Raw genomic sequence first — 14,413 nt, 5'->3', positions numbered from 1 at the left:
AGCGGGTATTGGATATTCTGGTCGGGGAGGGTGAACAGCCAGTGGTCATGATAGACATCGGTACAAATGACATAAGTTAAAAAAGAGAAGAGGACTTAACAGCAGAATATAGGAAGCAAGGAAACAAGTTGGGAAAACGGCTTACTACTAGTGCAACGTGCTAGTCAGACGAAATGACAGGATATATGGGAGCAGTACATATTGGGCAGGTTACACCTCCGCATGATTGGCACTGATGTCCTATGGGATTGTTTGCAAGAGCAGTTGAACTAATATGCCAGGGGCATGGGAGCAGTTTAGAGAAGGAGGAAGCAAGGAGAAAAACAAAAGGTAGAAAAGGGAATAAAACAGTGAAAGGCTGAGAAACCAAGAACAGAATTCACCCAGGACTATTCAGAAAAATATTGGGAGCAAGACAATCATTGTTGAAAAGACAAGCTTAAAGGCTTTGTCTCTTAATGTGTAGACCATTTGTAATAAAGTGGATGAACTAATCATGCAGTTAGATGTAACTAGGGGCAATAATTGGGATTATGGAGATAGGGCTGCAGGGTGACCAGGGATGGGAATTTAATCTTCTAGGATATTCAGTATTCAGGAAGGACAGGCAAAAAAGAGAAGGTGGTGGAGTGGTATTGCTGGTTAAAGAGAGAAATTAATACAAAAATGAAAGAGGATATTAGCTCTGCCAATGTGGAGTCTGTATGGGTAGATTTGAGAAATACCAAGGGGCAAAAAACATTAGTGGGTGTCATATAGAGACCCCCAAACTGCAGTGATGATGTTGGGAATGGCATTGAACAGAAAATTAGAGATGTGTTGATAAGGGAATATCAGTGATTATGGGTGATTTTAATCCACACACAGATTGAGCAAATGAAATTAACCACAAAGCCATAGAGAAGGAATTCCTGAAGTGAGGATGGGATGGTTTTCTTCACCAATATGTGGAAAAACCAGCTAGAGAGCAGGCCATCTTAGACTGGGTACTGTGTAATGAGAAGGGAATCATTGCCAATTTAGATGTGCGAGACCCCTTGGGGATGAGCAACCACAACATGACAGAATTTTTTATCAATATGGAGAGGGAGGTAGTTGATTTGGAGACGAGGGTGCTGAATCATAATAAAGGAAACTATGAAGATGTGAAGTGTGAGTTGGCCTTGATAGATTGGGGAGAGTTCCCTCCAGGGATGACAGTGAATAAGCAATGGCACACATTCAAGGAATGCATGGGGGAACTGCAACAACTGTTTATTCCTGTCTGGCCCAAAAGCAAAGTGTGTAACAGGGCACATCCATGGCTTACAAAGGAAATTAGAGATGGTATCTGATCCAAGGAAGAAGCATACAGAATGGCCAAGAAAAATAATAGATCGGAGGAATGAGATCAGTTTAGAATTCAGTAAAGAAGGACCAAGGGATTGATTAAGAAGGGGAAAAATACATTGTGAAAGTAAATTTGCAGGGAACATAAAAACTGACACTAAGTGTTTCTACAGGTACGTGAAGAGAAAGAGATTGGTGAAGACAAATGTAGGTCCCTTACAGACAGAAATGGGGGAACGTTTCAGAGAACACCTCTGGGACACCTGCACCAACCAACCCAACCGCCCCGTGGCTGAACACTTTAACTCCCCCTCCCACTCCGCCAAGGACATGCAGGTCCTTGGCCACCTCCATTGCCAGACCATGGCAACACGATGCCTGGAGGAGGAGCGCCTCATCTTATCTTAGCCTGCTTGGCACACCCTCCTCATTCCTGAAGAAGGGCTTATGCCCGAAACGTCGATTCCCCTGCTCCTTGGATGCTGACTGACCTGCTGCGCTTTTCCAGCAACACACTTTTCAGCTCTGATCTCCAGCATCTGCAGTCCTCACTTTCTCCCAGAAATGGGGGAATGTATAATAGGGGATAGAGAAATGGTTGAGTAATACATACTTTGATTCTGTCTTAACAAAAGAGGAGACAAATCAGATACCAGAGATGTTGGAGAACGCAAGACTTAGTGAGAGGGAAGAACTGAGGGAGATCATTATTAGTAGAAAAATGGTGCTGGGAATGTTGATTGGATTGAAGGTGGATAAATCTCCAGGGCCTGATAAACTACATCCCAACATACTTAAGCAAGTGGCTTTTGAAATAATGGATGCATGTGTAATCATCTTCCAGGTTTCTGTCATTCTAGCAGTTTGGAGAGTAGCTATTGTTACCCCAGCATTCAAAAAACGAGGTACAGAGAAACAGGGAATTATAGAACAGACAGCATAACATAGTGGGGAAAAGTTTCAAATCCGTTATCAAAGATTTTAATTAGAAAGCAGTGGCAGGATCAGACAGAATCAGCATGGATTTATGAAGGGGACATGGTTTTTGACAAATCTGCTCAAATTCTATGAAGATGTAACTCGTAGAGTTAACAAGGAGGAGCATTGATTGGTACATGTGGGCTGTCTGAAAGCGTTTCACAAAGTCCTGCAAAAGAGATTACAGTGCAAGATTAACATGCATGGGATTGGGGGAAGAGTATTAAGATGGTTGGAAGACTGACTGACAGAGAGGAAACAAAGAGTAGGAATTGAGGGGTCCTTTTCAAATTAGCAGGCAGTAGCCAGTGGGGTGCCACAGATATCAATGCGGAGTCCCTATATATTCACAACATATGCTAATGATTTAAATGAGAGAACAAATAGTAACATCTCAAAGTTTACAGATGATACCAAGTTGGGTAGGAGGGTGAACTGTGCAGAGGATCCAGAGATTCTTCAGCATGATCCAGACAAGTTTTTTTTGTGGGGTGGGGGTGGGGTGAGAGGGAGGGAGGAGTCAATGGCAGATGCAGTTTAATTTGGATAAATGTGAGGTTATTCACTTTGGAAGCAAAACAAGAAGGCAGACAACTACCCAAATGGTTGGGAATTGGGAGAGGGGAGTGTACAGCGTGCCCTGGGTGCCCTTGTGCACCAGTCGCAGAAGGTAAGCACACAGCTGCAGCAGGCGATAAAGAAGGCAAATGGTTTATTAGCCTTCATTGTGAGAGGTTTGTGTTGTTGCAGTTATACAGGGCCTTGGTGAGGCCCTACCAAGAATATTGTGTGCATCTTGGGTCTCCTTTTCTGAGGACAATGTCATGCTCTTGAGGGAGTGCAGCGAAGGTTTACCAGGCTGATTCCAGGGGATGGCAGGACTGAGACATGAGGAGAGACTGATGAGGTTAAGATTGTTTTCACTGGAGTTCAGATGAATAAGGGGAATCTCATTGATACTTGTAATATTGTAACAGGGGGACAAGACAGTGTAGATGCACGAAGAATGTTCCTGATAGTGGCTGTATCCAGAACCAGACACCACAGTTTGAGGTTTTGAGGTAGACCACTTTGGATGGAGATGAGTAGACATTTCTTCACCCAAATAGTGGTGAGCCTGTGGAATTCATTACTACAGGAAGTAGTTGATGCCAAAGCATTGAATGTCTTGAAGAGGCAACTAGATATAGCATTTGGGACGAATGGGATCAAAGGTTATGGGGAGAAAGCAGGATTAGGCTATTGAGGTTCAGCCATGGTGGCAATGAATTGCAGAGCAGGCTGCTGAATGGCCTCCTCTTGCTCCTATCTTCTCTGTAACACCACCCACTTGTAAACATATTGGCATGGTCAGAATACTTCAATGGCTCAGTTGTAGTTGTTATTGATGTAGTACTATTAACTGAGTTGGTTGTTTTAGTCATGTTATTGTGGAGGGGATAAATAGGAACTACAACCGCTCACCTCACAACATTGTCACATGATATACCCTTCCTGTAGGTGGCCTAATACTTGGCAATTTTTCTTTTGCTCCTGATCATACTTGTAACATTAGCTATTCTGCATGGACAACAAGATTTTGGACACAAATTCACTCATGTATGATTGCACACATAACATCATTTCTCCCCTCATTTCAGATTTGTCACTCTTTGACAAAACTTTTTATACTGTCACTTTTGTGGTTTTAATTTACATTCTTTTCGTTGATAGACTCCCATTATGGGATGTTATGGACTAGCCCGGACACTTTCAACACATTTGAAAAATGTAGCCTGGACCCTAGCTTGGCTGGTTGTTTTTACCAGGTGTGATGTAGATATTCTAGGAGTGATGCAGCTGGCCCAAATACTTAGTTTTAAACAGAACAGAATTTATTTGCTAGATTACCAAATGAAACACAAATAACAAGAATAATTTAACCAATCTGAAAATTCAATAGATTTTCCCAACTTAATGATTCTGTTTCAAATTCCTGCAACAGTCTTCATAAAAAACTCTTGGCAAAAAAGGTAAAATCAACCACTGGATCTTACACGAGAGAGAGATGCTCGAGAGATTCAGCATGGAACACCTTCTGTTTCTTTGACCTCAATAAAACTGACTGCTTGCTCTGAAAAGACTGTTAATATAAAACCAAACCCAACCAGAAATAAGCTGAGCTGGGAGAACTTACCGCTTCCCTTTCATTGTCCAAGTTTTTATTTAAAAATACTTGAAAGCTTCCTCAATTAAGTCAACCGAGACATTTCAGAACCTGTGTCTTTACGACCTCCTGAAAAAAAAGCCAAGGACACCATACCCTTGCAAAAGGAGCGTCATCATCACAGGTAGCTTCCCAGAAATGGATGCTCCAACCATGCTCTGAATCAGGCTGGTCCAGAGAATAGCCCACTATTGTTTCTGAACAATGAACATAGGCTGTCATATAGTCCCTTTTTGAATTGAAGATATTTATTGAAGAACAATAACTCCCAGATGGAATACTAACACAATATACATTGTAATGGCTCTTTCCTGAAGTCACTGTGCATCAATATTCCTGTATCCATCCTGCCATGGTGCATATGTGTGGTGTCCATCCCTTTCATACTCATATGGTGATGTTGATGCTACTGTACAGATGGCCAGCACAAATATCCCAATTCTTTGATTGTTTTTAAAATTAAGAACAACATGAAAATTCTCACTGCACATATTGGGGTTCACTATCTTTTTACAGAGGCACCCTAATGATCCAAATGAGATGGGTGTGCAGTATTTCGTTCAGATAATTGATTACCCAGATAATTAATTTTAGCTTAAACAGGGGAAGCCATGTTGATCTAATTCTGTGCTTTACCAGAGAATTTGTTTGAATCTATAATTTTAATCAGTCTGTGATATAAACAAACAAATCTTTTCAGTCTGCAAATTACAGGTTAAAATGAGAAAAAAAATAAACTCTTACCATGAAATCCCAGCATTAAACAAGGTCCTGAACAGCTTCTACAATCACAAGATCATTTACAGTATCAGTGTCTGGGAACTCAGTCTCACAATAGAAAGACAGAAGCCCCACCTCACGTATACGTTCACATTCTCTGCTTTTTTTAAAAATGAACTGCCTGGTAAAATGCCAGAAATAGTGTAAAACACTAACTTTTGCAACGGGCTGTGGAACAACGCTTACCAAAAAAATCTCTAGTCACTGAAGCTTGAGGTGCTAGTGTTTCTTTGATTTTGCCAGTGTTTTCACATCTTCTTCAGTACAGGTAAATACAATACACTTACCTCTTTGATGTAACATTTTTGTGGGATCTTGAAATCTGTTTTGGAGAATCCGATATTCGGAAAATCAAGATTCAGATAATCGAGGTTTCTCTGCAATTAGGTCCAGTGCTTCTACACTTCCTGCTTGTGCATGTCAGATATCACTTCTCAGCAGTACCTTGTATTGTTAACCACATGTTGCACATTAATGGTGAACAGGTCATAGTGGTTCAAGATCCTGTTCATTGCCTTTACATTTCTTTTGATCTCTGATCTGCTGACACAACTTCCTGAGTTGCTTGCTGTGACAACACTGTGCTGTTAACAGATGTATTCTGTCCTGTTTCTCTTGGAGAGGATGCTGCCACAGTGGTGCTGAAATGTCTCCATCAGACAGACAGTTTGGAAACAAGTTTGAGCTATCCCTGGGTGCTTCTTTTTGAAGTCAGACAAGAGAATCATGAGTGGGTGGATTCTGTCTCATACAGAGATCCAGAGGATTTTGGTTTTGCTTTCAGATAGGGGGTGGATTTTTACTGGTTGCCAGTCTTCAAAGCTTGAGTTCTCTGCTGCTACAGTGAAGTCTTAGACAGAGAGGCTTCCTCTTAAAAATTACCAGAGGCAGATTGTTCTTTCAGTGTTTCTTTCTCATAAACTGGACAGAGACAATACGTGAGAATAATAACCATGTAGCTGCATTGCCTTTGCCAAGGGCATGTTTATGGGATGCAGCTTATATTGGAATAACCTATGATTAGTGATTAAATACGACATTATATTGTTAAGTAATCTTATAGAGTAAAGTTATGCCAATTCTTCTTTTTGTTGTATTTTAATTGTGTTGTAAGATTAAGCGTGTTTTAATTACAGCTTTCCAGTAGACCAATCAAATCAAATCTGGAACACACATCTGTTGTGTTTCAACAAAAAGAAAATTGGGTGGAGGCTGTCACATAATATAGTATGGGGGAACTGCTCTGATCCATAACACTTAGATACAGTTCCATTAAATATTATCAAACTAAAAAAGGCTTAGTTATGTCTCTCCAATCAGTATGTTCTCTGGGAGTGTCATTCCCATTCTGTGTTCCTAAGGGATTAAACCAATTGGCAGTGGTTTGCAACCTCATGAGGTTTGTAGGCAGAATATCCACCCACAAGACCCTGTTCATCTAGTGAATGGATCTTCCTGTTCGCGAGATAGCCCTTGCCAGGGAACTCATTAGGTTTTAGTTCATTCTTTCCAACATCCCAGAACATTGGGGATGGTCGGGTACGTGGAACTTCTGTTTTATTCTCATTAATTTACCAATCTACTTTACTTTCTGGTGAAATGGGCTTCCTGATCAGAATCCATCTGAGTGGGGAATGTCCACCAAAGAATCAATACATTAGCTTACATCCTTGCGATTGTTGTTGCAGTGCAATCACATGTCTTGAATGCTCTACTCATCAGTTAGTGTAATCCTTTAGAACTAAACAGTACGTTTCCACCTCAGCATGGGAGGCACAGTCCCTGTAAAGCTCTCTTAATGGTTTCTCAGGTCCCCTTGATCTGAGTTGATGGAGTATTTTAATGTTAAAAATCACACAATACTAGGTTATCGTCCAACAGGTTTAATTGGAAGCACTAGCTTCCAGAGCGCCGCTCCTTCATCAGGTGGTTGTGGAGGACACAATTTTAAGGCGCAAAATTTATAGCAAAAGTTTACTGTGTGATGTAACTGAAATTATACATTGAAAAATACCTTGATTGTTTGTTGAGCCTTTCATCTGTTCGAATACCATGATAGTTTCACTTCTTTCATGTATAAATCACAATACTTTTTTTAAGAAGTTGCATTCTCAGGTTAACTGTAACAATTGGTGTTAGCTAGACAATATGTTGAAGGTGTTAGCCCCTTTTAATGTTGATAGCCTTCCCGGGATGTATTGGCTGCAGGGTATATATTGTTGACACTATTTAACCACCTCACATCCAAGTGCTAGCCACCACCAGTCTTGACGTAAGCTACATTCTTCCCATGGTAATCATCTCATGATGGCATTTGATCAGCGTTTTCCTCATGCATTCTGGGATATTAAATTTTACGGTCGTGGTTCTGCTATTGCTGCAAAGTAAAGTATTGTATTTTGGCAACAGGTTAAGAGTTCCAGAACTTTCATTATACACCATTTCATTTGTTGGGCATGATGGAATACATCCCATTGGCCTGGATGAGTACAGCTTCAACAACACTCAAGAAGCATCACATAATCTAGCACAAAGCAGCCTGTTGATTGGCACCATGTCCACAAATATTCATTCCCTCAATCAACAAATAAATAGCAGTAATATCTACTCTCTGCAAGGCACACTGCTGAAATTCGCCATGTCTCCTCAAACAGAATGTTCTAAACCCATGACCACCACCACCTAGAAGGACAAGGCCTGCAAATACATTGGAACACAATCACCTCCAACTCTCCCTCCAAGCCACTCACCATTCTGACTTGGAAATATATCTCCATTTCCCCAGTGCCATTGTGTCAAAATCCTGGAACTCCCTACATACAGGGAGACCAAGGTGCCTTCCTGCACCAAATGGACTGCAGTAACTTAAGACATTCAGCACCTTCTGAAGAGAAACTAGGATGGGCAATAAATACTGACCCAGCCAGTGATGGCCACATTCTGTGAATGTATTTTTAAAAAATCTTCAAAATGCAAATGGTTTGATCACTGCCAATTTGATATTAATTGTAGGCAATCCCAGTTGATAGCACCTTTATACATATGAACCTCGATGCTTGACAGGTATCAAGAACAACCTCCTTGAAGAAAAACCCTTATCCAGAAGCAGCCCATCACAGAATCTGGAAGTTGACCTGGAGAAGTGAAGAAATCTCATCAGATAATGGAATCATGAGATTTCCAAAATGCATGAGTGTCTTCTCCATTTAGGAATCTTGCAGACTGGCTTCTTCATGCCTGGATGGTAAGAAAAAATGAACAATCAATCTCTCCCTGGATCAACAGGAATCCATCAGTGGCTGCAGATCCCAATATCCTCTGTACTAACCAACCCATCCTTCCCCACCTAGTTCACCCTCTGTAATAGGGTTACTGTATCCTTTCTGATGGAATGATGAGATTCTACTCAGGTCCACATTGGATGTCTGGAATGATCTGGTTGCATAAAACTTCAGGCTAATAATGACCTTGAAGGCTGGAGTAAGGGGGATTGATATGGAATCTGAAAGGCATTAAATCCTTCTGGGTCAGAGCACAGATGTCCACAATTATCTTCTGGCATTGCGACAATTTCCAACAACACTGGAATGGTAATTTCAAAGTTACTGACTGAATGATGGTATTATTTCCATCATATGCCCGCATTTCCCCTTGCAGTTTGTCTCTGTGCTCCTATGGCCTCCTCTTGACCAGGAGGATTTTTCTCTGAAGCTTATCTTCCCCTCTGCCTGATATCAGAGGAGTCTGCTCTTACCTGAATAACCTCAGTTGCTCCTTTTTTGTCCTCAGGGCTTCCACTACCAACCTCTGTTGCACAAGTTTTAAAGACAATATCTTTTATTTTAGTTTTTTTAATTGGAGAGTGAATTGCGAAAAGGGTTGTTTAAAACAGTAATGAACTGATGAAGAAATTTCTGCATGTTTAAAAAGCAAATTATTGAAACCCATTGCAAGCAAAGTTCACACTGATGTATTGTTGAAGTCATGGGGGGAGGATGTCTGTAACCTAGCTAGCACGGGGGAGTATTTGTGAGAATGTGAGATCTGGATGGCATTTTAGCATTCTGAAGGGATTTTCTTCATGATAGTCCAACTTTTGTCACCGACAACAGCTCATTCTATTCCCAGAATTCCTTTCCAAACAAAAGCAGCAGCTGTAACATCTAGCCTTTACTCTCCTTCCTCCTCACTGTTCACGGCTCTGAATACCCCTGCGAGGTGAAGGATTGATTTATGTGCACTTCTTTCAATCTGTTCCACTCTATTCACTGTTCAAAATGGAGTCTCCTGTACATTGGGAAGACCAAACACAGACTGGATGACCATTTTGCAGAACACTTCAATGTAGCTTACAAGCATCTCACTGACCTCATTTAGAAGACAAGGCACTGTTTGTTATGTCGAGCTTCTTTGGAACAGTGCAGCAGGCTAAGTCAATGTCAGACTGATGGCAGGGTGGAGATACAAAATGACATGTCACTGAAAGCGACAGGACACACTTGTGAGCTGCAAAATGGTCCTCCAGTCTGTGTGTTTGTTCTTCCCAATGTAAGGGAGGCTCCACTTTGTGATGTGTGTAGTTTTACTCTGTCATGTTATTTCTTCATCGAGCAATTCTGGATTAGCCAGGATAAGAGCTGCAGATAAAGTAGTCCTTACTCGTCTAAAGTAAGAAGTAATTTAATGCTAACTATTATCTTATTTCCTTACTCTTCTACTTACCCTATGAAGGGAATACTTAACTTTTTAAATGTGTTTCTGTTCCAACTTTGCAGCTAAATTTTTCATTCCTAGGTGCCTTTCTACCTCAGATGGAGCCATGTGTGGTAACTTTATACACTTTTTACTGTACTCCAGTGATTCTGTACTTGAGCACCGATGATAATAGAGTCTAAATCAAAATTAATTAAACCCTTCACTAATTAGTACACAATATTTTACCCATTTCACTTATGATTGATGTCTTGGGTTTACCATAGGATAGTCAAATCTCAGATTGCAACAGTTCTCACGAACACTCATATGGAGTTTAAATACTGAGATTGAGCCTATTGGTTTGAATGGCTGTATCTGTGCTTAAATACTATGAACTGTGTAACACCAAACCAGCACAGTCCTTACTTAATCTACATGTGATTGTCTGTGAGATGATGTGCACATATTGACTGAGCTAATGCCGATATTTCTCCGAAATAGAATGAATCAAATAATTACATGATAATAATTACCTCAATTTCTTTTCACAGAGTTTCAGGCAGTGTTTGATATGTTTGATGCTGATGGTGGTGGTGACATCAGCAGTTGGTTGAAATGATGACAATCCTGGATCAGAACCCCACCAGAAAAGAGATGGATGCCATCATTGAGGAAGTGGATAAAGAGAGTAAGAAAGCATTTTCTTAATAACATTTAGCAATTTCAATTCATTAAAACATTATTTTGTTCTCAAAAGTTCATAGTTAACAGTTGATAGATCTTATATTTCAGTGTTGCCTTAACTTAGGAAGTGGCACCATTGACTTTGAAGAGCTCTTGGTGATAATGGTGAGAAGGATGAAAGAGGAGGTGAAAGGATTCTTCAAACAACAGTTGGTGCAATTATTTCATGTATTTGATAAGTGAGTTTGATGTTCGGCTAATTTGGTGGCACTGTGGCCATGCAGAAATTCGATAGTTTCACTGATGTATACATTATAAAATGAAAGACTTTGCTCAAAGAGCAGCAGAACAAACAGAAGAGCACAACCACTTGAAACTAAATGTAAGAAGGGGAACCGGCTAGCTCAGAATTTGAGTTCCGAGTTGAATATAACTTCTTCAGAACAGAAGTGAGGTAGCAATGTAGAAACATTAGGTGTTAGAACTGGCTAGCAGAACCAGTAATTGCCAAACATGCATTGAATCTTGGTTCATGCACATTGTATGTCACATGCAATATCTTTCATCATTTTATACAAAGGATATAGGGGCTCCAGAGATGGTGCTTATAGGAGCTACAACAATGATACCAGAAATTCTTGGGTATGCACATCAGGAGATGATTAACGGTTGAGTCTATTTTCTCTTCAACAAAGAAGACCAAGGAAAGATCCATAGATGCATGTAAAGTTAATAAGTGTTTTGGTAGAGTAGATAGACAACATGTTTTGACTTGAGAGAGGTGATGGGATAGTTTGGAAATGTCACTGGATCAGCCAGCCAGTGGCCCACACCATAATCCTTCAGTGACAAAAGTTCAAATCTCATCTTGAGAGCTGATGAATTTGAAAACCCAATTTATATATCTGGAACATGAAACTAATGTCAGTGGAGACTATGACAACCGTCATTGATTGTGGTGACTCCTATCTTGTTCACTAGTGACCTTTAAAGAAAAAATGTGCCTTCCTTACCACGTTGGCCTCAATGTGATCCCAGACCAACAGAAGTGTGTCTCAATCTTAACTGCATGGTCAAAACACATCCCTCCTTGATGCACTGAATGCTTTTTATGCTGACCCAACAGCTCCAGACGCACTTGCTCCCTCTGTCACTGCTACATATTTCAGTTCAGTCTTTTTGACCAAGTAAAGGCATTGCCTGAGACAGAGACCCTGCTGTGCAATGATAACCTGTGCAGATCAGTGTTCACTGGTGGAAGTATTTGCTGACATCTTCAACTTCTCCTTGCCACAATCTGAAGTCCCCACCTGCTTCAAGAAGACCACCATCATCCCAGTACCAAATAAATCACATGCAATGTGCCTTAATGATTACTGCCCAGTGGCTCTGACCTCCATAATCATGAAGTTTAGTCTTGGCCCACATCAACTCTAGAGTGCCAGCCTGACTCTACACCCTACCTACCAATGAAATAAGGTCACATCGGACACCATTTCCCGAGCCCTACACTTATCCCTGGAACATCTGGATAATAAAGGCACCTATATCAGGCTCCCACTGATCGACTCCAGCTCCGCCTTCAACATCATAATCCCTACAAGACTAATCTCAAAACTCCGAGACCTAGGTCTCAGCTCTGCCCTCTGTAGCTGGATCCTCAGCTTCCTGACCCACAGACCACAATCAGTGAAGATAGACAACAGCACCTTCTCCACAATAATCCTCAGCACTGGCACCCCTCAAGGTTGTGTTGTCAGCCCCCTCCTGTACTCCCTGTACACCCATGACTGTGCAGCCAAATTCCATACGAGTGCCATCTACGTTCGCTGAGGGCTGGATATCAAATAATGATGAGTCAGGATACAGGAAGGAGATAGATTGCTTGCTGTTGTGATGCAATAATAACAATCTCTCTCTCAGTGTCAGCAAAAGAAAAGAACTGATCATTGATTTCAGGAAGGAAGTAGGAGGAGGACACGCCCCTATCTACATCAATGGAGCTGAGGTGGAGAGGGTTGCAAGCGTGAAGTTCCTTGGAATGATGGTACTATCCTGGAGCTCCCAATGGATGTGATGGTCAAGAAGGCACTACAATACCTTCTTCCACAGGAGGCTAAGGAACTTTCGCATGTTGATTAAGACCCTCACTAATTTTTACAGATGCACCATAGAAAACATTGTATGAGAGTGCATGACAGTTCGATGCACAACTGCTCTATCCAGGAGTGTAAGAAACCACAGAAGGTTGCCTGCATAGGTCAGATCATCCTGGAAGCCAACCTCCCATCAATGGACTTAATTTACACATCTTGTTGCGAAAGAAAAGCTGCATCATCAAAGGCTCCTCCCACCCTGGTAATACTCTCCTACTATCTCTTCCATCAGACAGAAGATACAGAGCTTGAGACATGCACCAACAAGTTCAAGAACAGGTTCTTCCTTGCTTTTATTAGACTATTGAATGGACCTCGCTAATTCCAAATCATAATGTTGACCTTGCTTTTGTGCACCTCCTTGCAGTTGTAATCTTGAATACTTCGGTCTGGCCAATCACCCGACAATCTGTAAGGTCCTTGTTTCCTACAATCTGCCTGTACTGTTTGCAAGACATAGATGCATGTGAAAACAATAAATCAAATCAAATCAAACCTAATGGCTGAACAAGCAACTCTGTTCAAGAGCAATTAGGCATCAGCAACAATACTGTCCCTGTCAGCAATGCCCATATCCATGTAAAACGTGATGGAGAACATAACTAGAGACCATAAGACCATAACTCGAGAACATAACATAAATAGAAGATATTCAGAAAAGCTTTCATGACCAAAATTTAGGAACAACAAAGAGTACAATTGAAGATTACAACAGCAATTAAAGGGAAACTGGATAAAATTGAAAGGAACAGGGGCTTACAATGACATCTTATTTTTAGTTGCTTTCAGAGTAGAGGACGTACTATTCAATCCAGGTCATAAGTAACTTCAGACATTGTGTGGCAAGTATAGCATCTTGGATGGGACAGGTGACTTTGAACCGAGAGTGTCTGAAGCTCTTTCCTGAGATGTTCATACATCATAGATCTGTTGTAGACCATTGATTAAAATGGACTACTCAGATTGGATTATATCATGTAAGAAGAATGGCTGGATGACAGTGAAATTATATAGATCTGATCGCTTCTCATGTCGAAACTTCTATTTTGGTGAGGCAGATAAAACTGATTGTTGACTTTTCTTGCTGATTCGGGATTGCTGATGGGTTCACTTATTGTGACGAGCTGAAATATCTCTTCAATGCCTGCAGGGAGCATAACACAGATGAGGAAGTTGATGAACACATGAGGGACTGGACAAGAATATTGATGGCAAATTTGACTTTATTGATATGTACAAATAATATAATAAATTAAATTCATTAGTGATATTATATAAGTTTACTATTGAGTATTTAAAACATGTATGTTTTCAATCAAATATCTTCTTCACTTTACAGAATGGATGGAGATGATGGAGAAAACCACCAAGATTCCTTAGCACTTCATTACTAAAGAATTATCTCGCACAGCTCTCATACAGAATCTGTTGGTCCTATTATCCTAATGCTCAGTCCTGCTTCCTAGATCACCAAGCATAAATGATTTAATGATTTAATGAATTGTATGTCATTGTCACCCTCTTCTACAGCCAACTGATCAGACATCTGAAATAAACAAGATGATTGCAAAGAACCCAAATCTGT

At 40.7% G+C, this 14,413-nt stretch overlaps 1 pseudogene; it reads left to right on the top strand.

Moving 5' to 3' along the window:
- The first annotated feature begins 1,987 nt into the window (after nucleotides 1-1,987).
- LOC122559950 lies at nucleotides 1,988-14,071 on the top strand (annotated as a pseudogene).
- Nucleotides 14,072-14,413: the final 342 nt, after the last annotated feature.

This window comes from Chiloscyllium plagiosum, chromosome 20 (assembly GCF_004010195.1).
Source record: "Chiloscyllium plagiosum isolate BGI_BamShark_2017 chromosome 20, ASM401019v2, whole genome shotgun sequence".
NCBI lineage: Eukaryota > Metazoa > Chordata > Chondrichthyes > Orectolobiformes > Hemiscylliidae > Chiloscyllium > Chiloscyllium plagiosum.
The sequence above is the reverse complement of the archived record's forward strand: the minus strand, read 5'-3'. Positions and strand labels throughout refer to the sequence as shown.